Genomic DNA, 20,514 nt, shown 5'->3' with positions numbered 1-20,514 from the left:
ATTTTTGAGGGAGTATATTCCTTAGTTGATCTTACCCTTTCTTGATAATGTGCCAATAAAAGGTTTGTGATATCCATGAGAGGAATGAAGAGCTGAATGAGTAGGGATGTACCTCTCTTCCGTCTACTCCACTTCCTGAATCTCCCTTCACTCTATTGTCTCTTACCCCCGCAGTAGAATTTCGACCCCAAATGCTCCAACACCGTTTCTATTGCAATAAGAACAATGTCTATTAGGAAACTTGAGACGAGAGAAGTTACCACCACCACGACTCCTGCGTGTAGAGCATGGAAAGGGACACCTTCAAGTAAGTAAAGCTTGGTCAATTTGTTCTGATTGTGTGTCCTCTTGTGAGATTATAATTGTTTCTTAATTTTTGTGTCGTCGTTCGTGTCATTTTGTGAATATTCAATCAAAGATATACAAGCTTGATCAAATTTCTCAAATTTTGCTATCAAATACTCCCATATAGCTTGTGAGGTTGAAAGATTACATACATTAAGCATACGAAATTCTTGAGGAGCAGCAAGAATATACCGACGAGCTACTTTGTCGCATTTGACCCACTCATTATAAAGAGTTTGCCATTCTTCAAAGATAGGTTCTTTAGTTATAAGGGTATTATCATGAGCCTGATCAATTAGTTGGGGTAGACATTCGTAATTACTAAGAACAATATCATGCAAGTCATCACCTTCAAAAATTAGTAGCATCCTTACTTTCCACCCAAGGAATCCTTGTCCTTGAAAGTGAGGAATGAAATGTTGTCTAGAAGGAAATCCATTGATGATTATCGAATTCGATGTAGCTAGTTGAGAGAATATGTACAATATAAGATCACAGAATCTAAACACCATGTATAAAACAACGAGACAAAAGTGCAGCACAACAAATTGTACGCAAAAGCTATGTTGTAACGAAAGGAATTTAGTTCAAAAAACATACTTCAAAAGAAAGAGACCCAAGATAGACAAAACGTTGGTAAGAATAAGGTGATCCAAAATAGACAAAATGTGTGAGAGAAGAAATCGATCAAACATAGATGATAAATATGACCAACACTTAGAACATTATCGCTTTACTTTTTGGCCAAAAACAAATAATGACCTGGCTAATTTTGGCAAAAATATAGAATGCAAGAGTGAGTAATCATGACGAAACATGTGTTGTAGAAGTCTTCACAAAAAGCTATTGTCCTATTCATTTTCATATGTTTCAAGTCTAGTTTACATGAATTGACATAACTTTTGACAAAGAACTCCAAATTGAGCATGGATTTGATTTAAAAAAAGCTTGTGAGTCCAGTTTTCTTGAGAAATACATTTCCTGTTTCAAGTCCAATTATCTTGAGAAAGGCGTTTCCTTAAGAGTTTCCCAAACATAAACTTTTAGGGTGTCCAAGCAAGGCCTATCTACAATTCAACATATCTATAATCTAAATGATGATTAATGATGATTGAGTGAATTCTTCTATGCTTAAAATTCATAATATAAGATGCTCATAATATACACAAAACATCGAATTTAAGCATGAAAAGGACATGAATCAATATTGAAGAGATACTACATAGATATAATTTCTGATTATCTTATTCAAGGAATTGTTGTAGATGATTGTGATAGCTCTAATACCATGTTGAGATGTAGAGAGAGAAGATATATAGAGATGTCATAGGGAGAGAAGAGACACATGTACACTACCAAAGACTACATCATATTGATCACAATCTACATATATATATAGATGAAAGGGTGAGCTATATATAGCTCCAACATTTCTTTCCTGAAACTCTATTTAAGCAAGGATTGTTTCCCTTATTTTACAATTAAAGCAAGTTAGAAACATTGAATATTAAAAACTCATGATTGCACAATATTATTTGAGTGCCATAGCTCCTAAAGCCACAAGTAACGAGGAGAAGTTAAAGCCTACCATGCAAGCTACCAACCCTTCTTCTTTGAAAAATTTAATCAATGTACCATAGAATCAAGTTGTCATTTCCCACACTTGAATTGGTGATTCTGAGATGATTATTGATTAAATCACTTAGTAAAGCATGGTTTCATGAGATAAAGAGGCATATTGCTAATTTCTTTTGTAGCATGATTACTATGTGAAGAAATTGTGCTTTTTCTTAGTACTTCCCTATTGATTTTTGGCTATGCTTTTGTAGCCAAGAGCTCCATTAGTAAGGGTAGCATATGACAAACTTGAAGTGTCCCTCTACCCTTGGAGTAGATTTACCACCTTGAGTAAAATTTGTGGTCTCTCAAAATGAACCAACCTACCAATGTGTAGCTTTTTTTGGAATGAATTTGCCTATGATCAAGGGCATGAAATAGATGGTGACAATAACCCTAGTTTGTGATGTCCTTTAGAGGAGGAGAATGGCTGGGTTTTGGTTTTGAGGAGGTTTAAAAATTAACTTAATGACTTACTCCCCATGAATACATCTCTTTGGATTTTGTACATTTATGCATGGTATGGTCACAAGTTTTCAATCTAACTTGGGATAGGATGAGACATATCCTTATGCAAAGTTCATAGGTTTTAAGACATTTTATTAAGTAGCCTCTCAATCTTTGGACATGGGATTTTGTGAAACCATGAAGAAAATTCTATAAACCATGTTACTACTTAGACATTGATGTCCATTTTTGCAAGCACCATTTTTTTAAACAAATCCATGCTTATGCAATTTCATCTCACAAGCAATGCAAAGCACTAGTGGAAAAACAAAAGCAACATTGCAAGGACAAATGAGAAACTAAGGCCTCCCAAACTTGGGAAAGTATCAAGAACATAGTGGAGGAACATTACATCCCACTACAACAAAAAAGCCTCATACACGCACATTTAGACACGATTTTTGAATATAGAGAAAAACTTACGAGTGCATCTATCCGCCCGTCTACTTGCGCGTCTATCATTCCGCATCTATAATCGCATGTATCGATGACTTTACACGCACAAATAGACGCGCAATAGACGCACATATACACGCGCATATAGACACACTTTTAGATGCGCTTTTACAAGCACTGATAGACGCGAACGGAAAACAAAAAATGTCCTTTTTTTAAAAAGATATTTCATTTCCTTTTTCAATTTGAATTATACAGCGCGTGTATAAGCACATGTAGTCTGCATTATAGACGCGCGAATAAATGCGAATTACCTGCAATTTAGACGTGTTGATAGATGCGCAAAACAGAACTGGACAAAAAAAACTAGATTTTTTTTCCCCCCTCCCATACATCAGATTGTGTATTTGGGAAAAAGACAATGTATCTTATGGGCACGAGAATTGAAAGTGAAAGTCCATGTATTCATTATATATCAAAGCATTTACAAGGGAAGTTTTGAGTTCTTGCGACCTAAAGCGTGGCCGCAAGCAGTAGGCTCAAAGAGATATCATACATATACAAGAAAAGAAGGCCTCATGAGGAGGTATGGTGCTCCTCTACGAATCTGAAGAGGAAACATCCTCGCTAGTACCACTATGGCTACTAGCGTTGCTATCCCCCTCCTCGCTGTGCTCCACATCCGGGTTCGCCTACACACACAAAAGATCAGGGTTGCTTACATAGACAAGGTGGAGAAAAAGTTATAATTAGTTATACTTTTAATAGGAAAGTAAGAAAAACATACCTCCTCTGGTTGTCGAATCCTCATGGCCTGGTTGTATTGGTCCTCAGTGATGAGACCCTCCTCATAAAAGTGAAGCCATGTCGCTGCGCGGTTATGGCCTCGATGGTAACCTACCTCTCTAGGGGTAGGTGTCCTACCAACGATGGTAGTCTGTAAAATATTTAGAGATATACAAACAATTAGACATCACAATATATTAGACTAAAATATATAAATAATTTAAATAAATATACATTAAAAAAAATTAGAAATCAAAATATACTTACAAACTCTTCCTCCCACGACTCTCTGCCGCCTGATCCCTAATGCGACGATTCCATTGTTTCCATTTGGATCCGTCGCGCCTCTGCATGCTGGCGACTCTTCACTTTCTCAGCTGCTTTCTTCTTGGCTTTCTTCCACTCTACGCGGTGGCACATAGGTGGTTGGCTGTAGGCTCCACGCCCCTCCTCCAGCCTCCGTAATGAGTCCCTCGCCCGTGTCATGAGGTGGGATCTTTTGTTGTGAAGCATATCCCTCACTTTTGTACGTCCCCAATCATCCGAGAATCGCTGACTCTCAGGATTTGGGTACCTCCTATGAACTGCCCTCAACACCTCCTACCACAATCCACTTTTCTGATTTTTGAAGGCAATGAAACAATCTTTATACGTCGCATGCATGATGCTCCTCATGTACGCCATTACATCCCTTCCCTCATCATCATGAAAGATGCCACCGGCATCTGTAACTCTATAGTAATGGCGTACAACGTCCTCTACATGATCTACTGGTGAGGGTGATCGCTCGCCACCTCCTAGGCAACCCCCACACAACCCTCGCCCTCCCCCTCGACTCTCCCTCCTCCCTCTCTGTCGACTGCCCTCTGCCTCGCTGGACGCACGAGCTTCTGCAGATGCACGTACTTCTGCATATGCTTGTGCTTCAGCCAATGCACGTGGAGCACATGGAGTACCTGCATATGGAGTACCTGCATATGGAGTACCTGCACATGAAGTACCTGTATGTGGAGTACCTGTATGTGGAGTCTGGGAAGTAGTGCCAGGCAAAGATGCTAGAGGCGTCCCAGACATGACACTGAACACCTCATCCGCTGTGGGAGAGTGGCCAAGGTGTCTGGTCATCTCTCCCATGAAGTCTTCCCTACTAGGAAAACCTCCAAAAAATGCATTGACCCCCCTGTCAAAGGAGGCCAATGTATCATTCATACGATCCACATCTGGGTCATTGCTAGATGAACCAGGATACGACATCTGCAAAAAAAACACAGGAAAAAGACAAATTTATTTGCATACAAAAAACATAGGAGGATATTGTGCAGTACAAGCAACTCATGGATGAGGGGTGGAGGTGACTATCCATAAACTAGAGGGCACATTGAGGCCTATATGCCTAGGTGAGGGCTCTAATTCACGAGATCCACATGTAGAACACACAAGTTTCAATCTCACTTTATGTAAAGAATGTAATGTTTGTATAAATGTGTATAAAAGTATACCATTTCCTAATTTGTCACTTTTAGATCTAATTAGACTTCTATTTAGGAGTTAATCAATACCACGCAACAAGATTCTGCTCTAGGTGATGTCACACAATAGGACCTTGCAGTTTTTAATGTGTATAAAAGTATAACATTGCGGTTTTTAAGCCTTTGACATAACATTGCTGTTCATCTTCTGTCCAACGCGTCTATTTGCGCATCTAATGTGCAGCATAGACGCGCTGCCAGACGCACATGCCAGGTCAATGTGCGTCTCTTTGCGCATCTAACCTGCAGCACAGACGCACCACTAGACGCATATCCCAAGTCAATGTGCATCTATTTGCACATCTAACCTGCAACACAGACGCACTGCCAGACGCGCATCCCAGGTCAATGTGCGTCTAAAATCGCGTGTAGAATGCATGGCTACGATTCTGTGCAGCGCGTGTATCATCGCGTGTGCATTGCAGAGCACACGTGCTAGCACACGCGCTGTAAGACACCCTCTCAAATGCACTGAGAGGAGACAATTTTTGCACGTCTATGTTCGCATCTACACTGAAATGTAGACGCGCTAGCAGACGCGCTGGGTCGGCCCATTTTGGGCTGATGACAGCCATTGACGATTTACATAATGCAATACATTATAATAGAATCACAAATGAGCAATACACAAACAGAGCAGAGAGAGGAAGAGAGAAACAAAGAGAGAGAGAAAGAGAGACTCATCTTGGGTATTTGGTGTGGCGGGTGGTGGCGCTTCTCCTTCTCCTTCTTCCTCTCCTTGGTAAGTTACCCTCCCTTGATGCTTGTTTGCTTGCTTGCTGCTTCTTCTTGTTCTCCTCTTTCTTGTTCTCTCTTTCTTCCTCTCCTTGGCTTTCCTTTTTCCCTTCTTGTGTGTTTGAAATGAAAGAAGAGGTGAGTCATGAGGAGGTGAGGCATGAAGAGACTAGGTGAGGCATGAAGAGACTACATGTCGGCTAAATTCAAGCTTTAGAACCGCAAAAAACGTAGGAAAGGAGAGGCGCAGTTTGAAAAGAAATGATTTAAATATGGTTTGAATTTTGACGTGTGCGTCTATTTTCGCGTGTATATGTACGTCTGTTTTTCAGATAGACGCGAGTATAGATGCAAATATAGACGCGATTGTAGACGCGAAAATAGACGCGTAGACAGACGCGGATTTAGACGCGCATTTGGGGTTTATCATGATGTTTTGTTTTTAAGATAAGTTTTGATAGTGAATTCTTCTTAAGTTTTGATAAGTTAAGATAAGTTTTAAGATGATGATTTTTGTGTATTTAAAATTAAGATCTTATGTAAACATATGAATGACAAATATTTTGATGTTGTGATGAATTAGGTTTAATCATGTCGATGTCATCATCACCTAGTGCGGTGCAAGCTGGTGAGTCAATGAGCACATCCTCAAGTGAGGATGAAACGTTGTGTCTTCATAATCGAGATGCATGGCTACGACGAAAAATTAGATGCATGTGTGATCATTGTCGAGGGTGTATTTTTCGAGCACGTCGAATTGCAATGTCACACCTCAGCTTGTATGGAGAATGGGACCAAGAAAAATCACCGGTATTCATTGTTTTTTTTTACCACTAAGATTGCTAGTCTATGTTATGGGAATTATATATCAACGTACATGAAACTCCCTTTTGTGGTTGAGAAGGATGCGGTGCCACATCCTCAGATGCTCCCTCCCGGGCGTCGAGAGGCTGCAAACCGTCGATGCGAGGAGGCAGAGTCTTCAAGAAGAGTAGAGACTGACGACCATGATAGTAGCCCTCATGAAATGCCCCATCAAGTCGTAGAGGATGAGATTTTCGTAGAGGAATCAATCCATTTGGCATCAAAAGCACATCATATAGTGTATGGCCAGTGGTATTGGTGAACTATAATATTCCTCCATCCATGGCAATTAAAAAGGGACATGTGATGTTATCCCTTCTGAAACCTGGAAAGCACAAGGTAAAAAACATGGACATTTACTTAGAGCCTTTGATTGAAGAGTTAGAAATGTTATGGAAAGGTATTGAGGTGCAAGATACAAGTGCATCTGCATCCTCTAGAGATTTCACATTGAAGGCCATGTTGTTGTGGACCATGCACGACTTTCCAGGATATGGAGAGTGTTCAGGTACATGTATATAACTCTATATTTGAAATTCAAGACTTGAATCAATTGCATTTTATTAATTCACTTTTTTTTCAGGTTTCACCACGTCAGCATATCATGCATGTCCTATTTGCGGTCCCTCTCTAGTTTCCTCTAGGCCGGCATGTTTAAAGAAGGTTATCTATGACAATCATCATTGATTTCTTCCTATTGACCATCCCAAATATGTTCTCCCTACTAATGGAATGACTCCACAATCTCTAACCATTCGAGATTGGAAGGAGAGATGGATTAATGCCGACAGCCACCCTCCACTCGGCATGAGTCAATAAGAAGTATATTTCTCTCGATTTGACTTTAAAGTATTTAGCATGATGAAATGTTTACATAATATATTGTTTGTTTGTTAGGTTCTCTATATTCTTTCATCTTCCGTACTGGACTGAACTCAAGATCAATCACCTGTTGGACCCCATGTACATATTCAAAAATTTTGTATCTACATTATGGGATCACTTGATAGGGGCTCGCGATTCAGTTAATGTAAGGGAGGACTTACGTAACATTGGTCGCATGAGATGAGCCTGGCCACGAATTGGACCCAGAGGAAAGATTGAGCTACCCCATGCACCTTGGATATTGTCAAAGAACGAGGAAAAAATTGTGAAGGAACAAATATATAGCTTTCGAATACCCACAAGATGTATGAGATGTCTCAAGGGAGCCTTCCTAAAGAAAAAGAAAAGAGGTGTGGAGCAACTATCTGGTTTGAAGTCCCACGATTGGCACAAAATGATTCAAGTAAGGGTATCTCTAACCATGAATATAGTAATTAGTGGCGTAACTATGTGTAAACTTTGGGGTATGATGACTTTTTCCTCTACTGACAATTTGCATCTATGAATATTGTTTACATTCAGTTCGTACTTCCTACTAGCATATCCCATTGTGCCTCCAAAGATGTACGTGATATCATTTACAAGATGGGAGAGCTTGTGAGGTGTGTATACATTGTATTTTTTCATTATATATCTTTGAATTTCTACACAAAAATAAACAATTCTCAAATACGTCTTGACAGATACGCGAGCTCGAAGGAAATTGATCCAAACACATTGCAAGATGCTCGAGTATTATCTATTGAGGTGGTTTGTTTGGTGGAGGAAATTTTTCCTCGATCCATTTTGACTACTCAATTACATTTACTCGTACATTTGATTGATGAGATCGCACTTTGTGGGGCAATTCATGTAAGGTGGATGTTTTTTCTTGAGCGCTTCATGAAAGCCTTGAAAGATTTTGTGAGGCAAAAAGCACGGCCTGAGGGAAGCATGGCTGAGGGTTGGTTAGTGCAATCATCCCTTGTTTATATCTCTGAATATCTTGCTGAAGTGGATCCCTCTCAACCACGACTATGGAAAGATGATGAAGACTTGAGGATGACCTCTATAGTACCTCAAGGAAAAGGAATGAGTAAAGTGCTAACAAAAGAAGAACTTCGTAAGTTAAATAGTTTTTGTGTGCTCAATAGTGATGTTATGAGCAAATGGGTGACACTATATAATGAAGCAAGGGCAAGAAGAAAAAGCAAAAGACAAGAATTTCACACTAGATATGGACGTAATGTCTCATTTCCAGATCATCTAAATGCGCTCCCACATCATATTGACATAGATTGGTTACATGAGGAAATGGAGAGAATGAAAAAAGAGGAGGAAATTAATATATCTCAAGAAGAGTGGGAATACGCACGAGGTTTCTTATCAAAGGTGAGACATACTATCAATTAATTTGTTTCTATAAGTTTTATTTTATATAAATAATTGACATGTTTGATCTTTTATCTTTTACTACTAGTGCACATTATTCAATGCACTTTGGTGTGAGGGTAAACATCTTTGAACTCAACGTATAGATGAAAAGATAAATACCCAAGAGTGTGGTGTCCTTGCTCACTTCGAGGCTGCCAATGGTACCATGGAAGGTTATTGTGGCTTGCTCCAAGATATTCTGAAGCTTGACTTCAGACGATTCTTTATATATGTACTGAATGTGAAGTGGTTTAAAGAAATGGTAACAAATGGTGAGCATTGCACAATCAGACGTCATCCAAGTGGTTTTGTAATCATTGACTCTACAAAATTTCACCAAAACAAGAATGACACATTAGTACTACCTCAACAATGCGAGCAGGTATACATGCAAAGGCTAATTTTTTTATATGTATACATGTGATACATATACACAATATAATAAGTACTTAAGTTTTTTGCTTTTGTTTTTCAAATACATGTTGTGTATCATCCAATGGTAAACAATAACCGATGGTGGTATGTCATCCCTATATCTAATCGTTCAAAACCAATATATGGTAATATTACCGACATGGAGATAGCAGATGACAATCCAACAAATAATGATGATGTGCATGATGACACCATAATGGATGATATGCGTGATATAGTACAAGATGAACCTTGCGATCCTTTTCAAGGAAACACAGAAGAAGACAATAATGTGATTGTCGATGATATTGATGAAGTTATTGAGCAATATATCAACACATCTGATAGTGGGATAGACTTATTTGTTTCGTTACCTCTTGGTAACATAGACCTAGAAGTAGATAGTTTAGCAAGGGCTGATCTCATTGAAGATGAGATGGATCATTCACTGTAACATACTTAATTTGCTTATTGATTCAATATATGTGTATTCCTAATTCTATGCTTTTTATCATGCGCACACGTGCATATTCAAGAATCAATAGTCAATTTTAAAGCAAGAATTGAATTTTCCATAATAAAAAAGAAGTATCTTTTATCATCTTCAAGTACATAGAGAAATTACAAGATACATATATTGCAATGCTTGCTACTAATTGTAAGGTTTCTGTCGCTTGCCGCTAATTACTTATATCAGGCTTGTCAACTGGAGGAACTGCCATTCATTAGAGAGCAATGAAAAAGTAATTATTAACTCTATTTTTTTAATTCAATGATTCAATGTGTATTCTTAATTCTATGGTTTTTATCATGCGCACATGTGCATGCTCAAGAATCAATTGCAGGTGGTTAAATAATTATTAACTTTGGTTTTTCAATTATGTGAATTGCTAATTTTAGGTTGTTAAATAATTGTGTGTCTGATAGTGCGTCTATATTAGTGTATATTTGTGCAGATATATAGACGCAAAATTCGCATCTATTTACACGCACGTTTATACGCATTTATAGACGCTCTAATAGACGTGCCCGACTTTGCGCGTCTATGCCTCGTTTCTATTGTAGTGGATCCCACAATCTCATAAATCTATTTAATATGAATAATTTTTTTAGCCACTAGTACAAGATGATGTTGTAGTTGTACTGCTTGAAGTTTACAACCTTGTGGAAGTATGCCCTAGCTATGAGTATCAAGAAATAGGTGGCCTTATTTTTTCAAGGGCTTAATGTACCCTTGGACACCCATTTAAAGGTAATTTATCCTACTCTCCACGATGCATCATAAGTTCAAGTCTCTTGATAAGGCTATAAGCACTAGTTTATCCCAAAAAAACTTGATTGTTGTTTGAATTTGCACTTAATAAAATGATCACATTTTCTTAGAAACGTATGGTTTCTTCCACAAAGTTACCTTTGAAAATTTCCTTCTATCAATACATTTCGTTAAGTTTTTTTCCAAATTACTAGTTTAATACAACCCTCTTATTGAACTCTTATGGTATACTTGCATATTTGTTGGTGGTCTTCTTCACATTTTAAGGAACCCAATGTGACATTATCACAATCAATCTAGGATTGGGTGCCTCAAATTATTACAATCAAAGGCTTACAAAATATGTGTTATGAAAATTCACCACGAAAGTACTAATATAATCAATGCCAAATAGTGTTATATAATATATCCATATTTTATAAAATAAAATACCCCTCTTGAACTCATGTGGTATACTTACATATTGGGACATCAGTCATCCAAGTAAGATATGTGCTTATCATGTGAGTTTTGAAAAAATAAAAAATCTATGTAGTTTATAAAATTATGAGCTTAATAAATAAATCTTGGGCACATGTTATAAATAGGGTTTATGGATAACGAGCCCCTAAGGTTTAGGGTGTGGTGTGAACTTTCTATCCATCATGAAATTTACCCTTATATTTTTTGAGGTGCATCTATAGTGAGAGACCCAATCTTGATTGTTTGACTAAAACATGAAAATAGATTTGGAGAACAATCTTCTATTGATGTTAGAAAATGATGTATCATATTTAACAAAATTTCCTAAAGGAAGATCAACTGGCATACCTCAAGTTGTATTTTCAATGAAGTTTTCTTGATATTGCTTACTAAAGGAGATGGTGAGCACTAAGAAGGTTTTGACATGTCATAACCCCCAGGGCAAGCGGTGCACTTGGACCATATTTTACATCTTGAGAACAAAATGATCAATCATTAGGGTACATTATATTCAAACATCATGGATCTAAAAATGAATTGATATAGAAAGTTCATAAATTACATTGATAAATTCTATGCAAATAAACAATTACTAAGATAACACATCGTTGAAAAACTAAAGGAGATAAATAACTTTATGACGTTCACATAGTTGATTTCTTCATATTGTAAAATGGTGCATTATACATAAAATCCTGCGAGATGAATGTTAGTATTATAACGATTGGAAAGTGGTCTAGGTTGAAGTTGTAGTAGGGTTTGGACAATATCACACAATATGTTCTCCTATTTAACATGAAACTTTATTTTTATTTCTCAAAGAGAGCAAATGAGAGAGTGATGGTCTATGTCCCTAACCATAAACTTGCATCTTCTTACAAAGCTCAAGGCTCAAGTCCTAAACCCTCGTTGTATCCATACAATTTCATAGAAGTACATCTCTTGTTGTGCTTGTATATTCGTTTTAAAAAATCACTTTCCAACATTGATATTGAAGGTTATAATCTCATTGTGATTAGTAGGCCAATGAAGTATATGACTCCTCTAGTTAAATGCAACTATGAAATCATTTGTAGATTGACCACCCATTGTTGATTGATGAAATGGATCAAACAGAGTGAGCATAGAATTTCAAGTGAAATCTTATCAGCAATATCAATCAATGTGTGGTTTACAACTAGTGGTGATGTTTTGTGCTCAACGTGTGCCATGGCCATTTTTGGTATTAAACAATATCAAAAGATTAAGGACATGATGTCAAATGTGAAGTCAAAAAAGCCTAGTATGACATGAAAGATATATAGGTTTGTCTATATATGTGTGTAATGAGGACTTTGCCCCTTGTATGGAAGTTTCCTACCCTCTCCTTTGAATGAGGTCATCCATGTACTATAAAATCAAGTTCTCATAGCCTAATCAAGTTCTTATAGCTTGGCTTTGAATCCATTTTTTTAGTACGATTATTTAGAGTATTAAAAATTACTTAGTAAAGAATGTTTTCATAACATATAGAGGGGCATTGCAAACTTTTTATGTAGCATGCTCTCAACATGCTTATCATGTGATAGAATTTTATTTTATTTCCCCCTTGCTTCCCTACCAACTTTTTCTATGCTTGTGTAGCCAAGGAGGGCTAGTATAGTAAGGGTAGGATGTGATGTGTTCAAGGTTTCATTCTAGCCTTGGACTATAACAACCACCGTGTAGTCATTAGGAGTGAATTGAGCTACCCGTGTGTAGTAATTTTGAGAAAAAACTAGCTAGAATTGAGGGCACAAGGTAGATGGTGACTATAGACCATCCTTGTGTATGATGTCCCTCATAGGAGTGGAAGGGTATAATTTTGGGTTTGAGAGGATAATTGATCAACTCAAGGTCTTCTTGATGGCTACCTAACTAGAAGGAGATGTGGGGTCCCTTATGGCATATCCGTGTGGGGACTAGTAGGCCAAATCATGTGGGCATATCCATGTGGGTCCCTTATGGCATATCCATGCAATGAACAAACATGCATGCGTGTCAAAATAAAATACGATAGCAATTAAACATACAAAAAAATACCACTTGAGTAGAATGTGGGAGGATGGACATATTGACAAGCCCATCCAATAGATGGATGGATTCGATCAATCATATGCTTGTTGTTAATTGAGATTTATACAACATCTAGTAGAGTTTAGAATCATAGATAATCGTGTTTTGACTTGGATGGATGCACTCTTAAGAAAGTTTGCATACCTTTTGCATTAAAAAGATAATAAATAGTACCATTTTTTGCACATTTGATCTTAATAAAATAATCCCACAATGTTTAGAACCTTATGGATTTTTCCTAAAAGATCCTTTTCAAAAATCCCCTCATGTAAATGTTTCTATAACTCTCTTCCAAATTACTAATTTAACTAAGTCATCCTCTTGAATGCACATTGTATACTTACATATTTGTTTATGATCTCCTTGAATTTCTACGGGAACAAGGTTAACTGCTATTTTATGCTAATAATGTTAAAATGGTGAAACTCTCTGTACCACTGAACCTGCAGAGGTTTTTGTGTTTCCCTATGGGTCCATCATGGTCTTTCAGTAGCCTTGGGGTGGGACTGCCAAGCTATCTAGATAGCCCAGTGAGCTTAAAACCATACAAAATCCACTATTTATAGAGAACTCCAATCTCATTTCTCACTTTTCCATCTTTTGGGCGGATCTCTTGGGGAGTGCATCATTCTTGTGTGAAGAAATCTCCTACCAAACAACCCTAGAGTATCTTGTGTATTGATTGGATGGTTCTAAGAATGTTTTGATGTCAAGGAAAAATCCATTCTGTGCATAGGCATACTTAAAAAAAAAAACCAAAGCATATGCAAATAAGATCGGGTTACATGTTTGAGCAAGATCATGATGTAATCCTTTATTGGTTTCTAGTCTTGATACTTTTTTTAAAGCAAACATTGGAACAGTCACAAAGTGCTTTATATCTTGGGTATTTGGTTCTCTCATGGGTTGCATGTATCCTAGGTATAATCCATTGGGTTAGAAAATAGTAATTAAATATGTGCAAAAAGCAATTTCTGGGCTAACCTTCAATCTTGGGCAATTTAGTTCATGGTATGGTTGTTGTTGGAATTTGGATCACTCATGGGTAATTTAAATTTTAATTGTAATATTTTCACCCAAAAATATTATAGAACTTGACCCCCGCACGCTCGCATAAAAGCTGTGCAAAGTCATCTCCTGTGTCGACTAATGATAGTGGCTAAGTGGTTACCTCGTGTGCACGTTAAAAATCCCTATCCGGGATGTGAAATTAAGGCCGGGGCACGAAGACCGCAAGCCACGCAAGAACACCCCTCTTGGATAAAGGGAAAATGAGTAATGGTGAAAGTTTAGGCAATTTTTTTTTACTAATTATCCTTCCCCCAGCCAATGCATGGCTGGAGGAGAGGGAGTATGAGAAGAAGTAAGCATGGTGTAGGGAAAGCATGAGGGGGGAGGCATGCACCAGCCACGTATGTGGCTACCTCTCCCCCCGCGTTAGGACTATATGACCCCCCCTGTGGCACGAAGGAGGGATAGAAGGGAAAGGAGGCTACCGTGCTCGAGGAAGGAAGGGAGAGGCACGAACAAATCACAAGAAGGAGAGGCCATCGTGTTGCCTTGGAATGCCGCCGCCGTGAGGACGTCGCCACCATACAACGCATGCAGCTACCGCCCATCCCCGCCATCATCATCAAAATCCCTCCCCCCTATTTTAGTTGACATTCCCTCTCTCCAATCATTGCCTTTCCTCCCACATCACGTCTGTGACAGGCTAAAGAAGCGTCCTTAGAATCTTCTAAGGATAAGGCCCATAGAGCTTGTGCACACGGTTTTTCTCCTCGGGTGCTTATAACCCACATTTGTAAAAGGGTATTCCTGTGTAAGGGAGAAGCGGACCAGATTTTGAGACTATAGGGAATTTGCAGATCGCGTAAGGGCAAAGACAAACCCTAGAGTCCAAACACACTACGTCTATGATGGCTCCAAAGTCCAAGTCGCAAGGCGCACGCGTGGAAGATTTGGAACCCAAGTTTACATGTGGACATCCCCACAGATCCACAAACCTAGGTTCTTGAAAGTTTAATTCCGCGTTGGGCATGCTTAAAATTCATTGGGAAACTATGAATATAAATTGCTTATTCATCTTACGAGCATAGCCGCATGTTGCCATTTTGGTGCATTTCCAAAGTAATGAGCCTAAACACATATTGCTTAGGGTAAAAGATGAAATTGTTAAGTGCATTTTTTATTGGCCATGGAAAGAATAAGCGTATGTTGCATTTAGGCAATATCTTCCTTGTTGTGATTCGCATGGGAAAAAAAATCGTTAACATCTGCTAGATGTTGTCCAAATAAATTACATAGCATGGAAATGGGACCATAGACTTGCACGTTGCATGTGAAAATGTTTCTCCAACGGATTAAAGGTTGCACGTCACATGAACTTCATTAACAATGTTGTATCTAGAAAAGGATTGCATGTTACATATTCGTCATGCGAAAAAATTCATTCATCAAGAGTTGCATTTAGGAAAGGTTGCATGGCTTATCAAAGCATGAAATTCAAATGCTTAGAAAAAAGGTTGTAGGCATAGTTGAGAGTGGATTTTTGAACCCAGGATGTGCCTAAAATTTGCCAAAAAATCCAGAATTTAGGGGAAAAATATTTAACATTGAAGGCGGCGGTTGCAGCTAGGACGATTTTAAGCACCAAGTGAAAGACAGCTTTTTAAAGGGCGCCCAATCGACACTTGTGTATTTTTTATCATTTTTTCGACAGCTGTGTGGGATGCCAGGAGCTGCCAGTCAGTGCGGGATGTCAAGACGGATGCACAGGATTTTTCAGAGCTCAAAATGGAGTCCGGACGAGGAAGGGGCCAAAAAATGGCCAAGATTTGAAAAGGTGGACCAAATTGAATACCGAAAGGGGGGGTGCCCTTTGGGAATTTTAACCCCCCCTTGAAATTTTGTGCAACAAATTGTGAAGCATGGCGTGAAGAAGCGTGAGCAGATGGTGGCCGAAAAATGCGCCTTCCCCTCATAGATGATGATTCCTGGCTGTGAGCAACCTATGCAATCGACATTGGGCCTCAACTTCTCCCTCTTAGCTGACTCTATTACCGGTCTTCGCACAAGAGATGGCTGTCCAGATGAAGAGATCAGATTCTAGTCTTTCTCTCTCCTCCCTCTCTCTCTTCTCTATGGGTTGTTCATGTGTACCATCTTGAAGGAGGAACCGGGAGGGCGAATGAAGGAAATGGTGATGGAGATGGATGGAGATGCTGAAGATTGAAGTACAGCATTGGATTGAGAGCAATGGAGGCTGAGTTTGCTGGTTATGTAGTCATTCAAGGCATCTCAGGTTACGTAAAAACACGGTATGACCATTTTTATGAAGAAAATGAAGGATTTTTTATAGTTTATGATGATAATTATGTTCTTATTGGATGGAAATTTGTTTGTGTGCTGGTTGCATGATGAGTAATTGCTGTGTATCAGTAAATTTTGATTTTTGCAATGATTTACATGCTTTATTTAATTTTCGTAAACCCGAAATGCAGTTTTTAAGTGGCAAAATGGTAATTTTTCCATTTCAGGTGGGTAAAAGGTATTCCCATGGGGGGAATATGGAAGATATATCGAATGTTAATATGCTGAAGTGATTGGAACAAAAAAAAAAAGAAAATTGCATATTTTATTGTCAAATAAATCAAGAAAATGAAAAAAATAAGGGAAAAATAGAAATACATCTTGGAAAAATAAGAAAAAATATAATGATTGTTTGTGGATGTATGGTAGTGGCAAAGCATGAGGTTTAGCCTCAGTTTTCCCTATCTCTTTGTCAAAGTTTGTGATTTATTATTGGAGTTTATAAAAAGGGGAACGTTGGACTACAAAACTACAAAACTATAAATGCATAGATTAGGCTTTAGGACAGTTTATCCTTTAGCAGCAGATAGATGCTCCTGGCCCGTGAGGCCGTGAGGGTGTGTTTGTCCATTATGAGCATAAGGTCCAGCTAGTGCCATAGCCAGTGCCGGACCATTTGAGATCCCATCAGTGGTGCGTCTTTCTGCGGGGAGCTACCAACAAGTGGTGATTCTCGAATCTAGGGTTTTTAGGGACCAAAAAGTTGGTTTATGTCCTCTGACAAGGACCGTCAAGCCGAAATACAAAATGCAGAATGTGCTGAGAGGGCTAGACGGCGGTTGGAGATTGTAAGTCGCTATTCTCCTCAAAGGAGTAGCCCGATACGCATAAGAGGTAGTGGTCTTTTAGGTGCAGGAGGAATCACAAGTTTTTCCTCTCTTTCACCAAGTCAACCCACTTTAAGTGGGGGTGTGATCTCATCAGTCCAAACTCCTATTGTCAATCCGATTGTCGTCATGGCACAACCCATTACAATTCCTACAGGGACGCCGAATCTACCAGCTTTAGGAGTTCCTTTACCCATTTTTAATGGGTTAGCCCAAGAAGATGCAGAGTTTCACATTTGTGAATTCCAAAGATTAATGTTTAATTACCATATCCAAGATGAGGGACATCTTATGATGTTCTTTAACATGACGTTAAAAGGAAGGGCTGCAGTATGGTATCATAGCATAGAGACTGGAACCATAACTACAATCGACCAATTTTATGCAGCTTTCCGAGGAGAATATGCCCCTAAAAGAGGTGGCCAATACTGCTTGCATGTTTTGAATGTAACATGCCAAGACCCCCATGAGAATGTGAAAGCCTATGCCAAGAAGCTTAAGGAAGTGTTTCGTAAGTTACAAACTTACATTCCTATTCCGCCGGCTGCCCAATTGCAATACTTCTTGCATGGATTGGATTTCAATATTGAGGTACAATTGAGCAGTGTGGCTTTGGCTGATATAGACACCGCCATCGCACAGGCAGAAGGAATAGAGTCATGATTACAAACGGCCTACTCCTCTCGAATAAATCTTAATGCGGGTCTAGTACCTGGAGAAAATTTACCATTGATAAATGGAAGTCAAGGGATGCCTATGAATAACCATAATGGGAGAGGAAGCATGGTTCAAAATGTACCTTTGTTGCTAGCTCCTCCGAGTGTGACTATGCCTATGGCTAGTCAGTTGGCTCCAACAAATGTTGGAGGCCAAGTTTTGAATCCTAATGTTGTTCCTATGAGTCAACAACCAATGCCCAATCAAATTGTTAGGCCAATGGAACGATGCATAGACGCTCAAGGCTATGAGTCGAGTGCATCTAATGTCCTTGGCAAAGTTAAGGATATGATGAAGCACTACATCGATATGATTTCTGAACAATATCGGCAAATAGCTGTTGACGTCAATTTCTTGAAGAAGCAGCAGAATGGTCCCTCAAGATTCAGCTGTAAGTGGTGTGGCGGACAACATTTTCCTAGAAACTGTCCAGATGTTAAATGTGACATTTGTGGGAAGTCGGGCCATTTAGCCGCTACCTGTTGGAGTAAGATTAGTTCCCTCCAGCAAGGGAGTAAACAACCAAGTCCAGTTAATCATAAAGCGCAAGGTAGTAACCTCCAGCAAAATGATGGACCAAGACAAATATTGCAAAGGGGAAAGACCACTATAGAATAGTTGCAACAAGGAAATGGAGTCAGCCTTATGGAGGATGTACGCATCAATGGCCCTGAGACCTCTAACCTATGAGCTATGACAAGAGGCCAAAAGGCTAAAGAGGGTGATAAAGATAAAGCAAAACCGGTTGAGGGAAACCCTAAGCAAGGGGATAAGGGGACGCAAGTCCTGAATCCTGGCGTGGAATGGGGATCTCTAAGGCCTGTTGATAAAAAAGTCGATCCTAAGAAGGATGAGGAAGGACCAAGAAAGAAGGCAAGAACTAAAAAAGAAGCACGAAAGCCAGTCCTAAGACCAAAAGAAAGAATGGTTTGGCGAGAAAAGAGAGCTTTGGCGACCTATCATGATTTTGATTTAGCAAGTTCTCTTTGTGAAGTCAAACTAGATGTAAACCTCTTGCAGTTGATTACATTATCTACAGGAGTATGCAAGGAATTCAAGAAGATCCTGCGTATTGGGTATATTGTAGAACCTTTGGGCATAGCACGAGTAGGGGAAGATTGGTTTGATCATGCTGAAAAGAATTGCCCTAGGGTTCCAGCATACGTGGATGGAATACTAGTGGAACATGCTATTGTAGACACTTGGTCTTCCGTCAATATCATGAGTACAGACTTGATGGAGAGGTTGGGTCTAGGCATCCGAAAAGATAGTTCCACCCTTCTTAGAATGGCTGATGATAGTCTAAGGCAACCAGAAGGTTGCGTTACTAAAGTCCATGTTACAGTTGCAAGTGTAGAATGCTTCTTGGACTTTAGGGTGATAAGATTTGCAGGACGTCCGAGCTATCGAGTCTTGCTAGGTAGGCCTTGTACCTTACGAACAAACTATCAAGTCGATATACCTACCGGTCAAGTGGTTCTAGGTAGAGGTGCTAATTGAGTAATAGTTGATGCTTACCCTGAGTCTCCTCAGAGTGAGAGAGCTCCTTTATCCTCTACTGAATTAGAAACATCAAATGATCCATTTGGTAGTGAGACGTTATCCAGTGATGAATCTAGGGAGGGGTCCACTACAGAGGATATTTATTAGATAACTCTAAATGAGCCGATAGAGCCGAAAGATAGGATAAGAGACGCGGATGTGGTTGAGTTGGACCTTGGTACGCCGAATGATTCGCGGCCAATTAAATTAGGTTCCATGCTCAGTTCAGCAGAAAGGGAGGAATATGTGTCCTTGATCCAAGAATTTCGCAACATCTTTGCTTGGAGTTATGATGACCTGAGAGGCATTCCTCCCAGCCTGGCTGTTCATACTATTCTTGTAAAAGAAGACAGTCGTCCTGTGCGTCAAAAAGTAAGGCGTATGCCTTTCGAATTGAGGGACGGTGTGCTTGAGGAGTTATAGAAGTTACGGAAAGCTGGTTTAATCTTCCCTATACAACACATAGAATGTTGTTCACCAGTTGTCATTAGGAAGAAGAAAAATAACCAGATTCGACTATCTATAGATTTTAGAGAGTTGAATAAGTAGACGGTTAAGGATTACTACCCGTTTCCATTTATTGACTATATTTTGGATCAATTAGCGGGTAGAGAAATATATTCGTTTATGGATTGCTTTGCGGGTTATAACTAGATGGCAATTGCAGAAGAGGACAAGTTGAAAATGACTTTCATTATTGTCTTTGGTACTTTTGTGTACCATGTGATGGCCTTTG

Source organism: Lygodium microphyllum, chromosome 27 (genome assembly GCF_053477565.2).
Source record: "Lygodium microphyllum isolate KBCC chromosome 27, Lygodium_microphyllum_v1.1.10, whole genome shotgun sequence".
Classification (NCBI taxonomy): Eukaryota; Viridiplantae; Streptophyta; class Polypodiopsida; order Schizaeales; family Lygodiaceae; genus Lygodium; species Lygodium microphyllum.
This window is presented reverse-complemented; position numbering follows the sequence as displayed.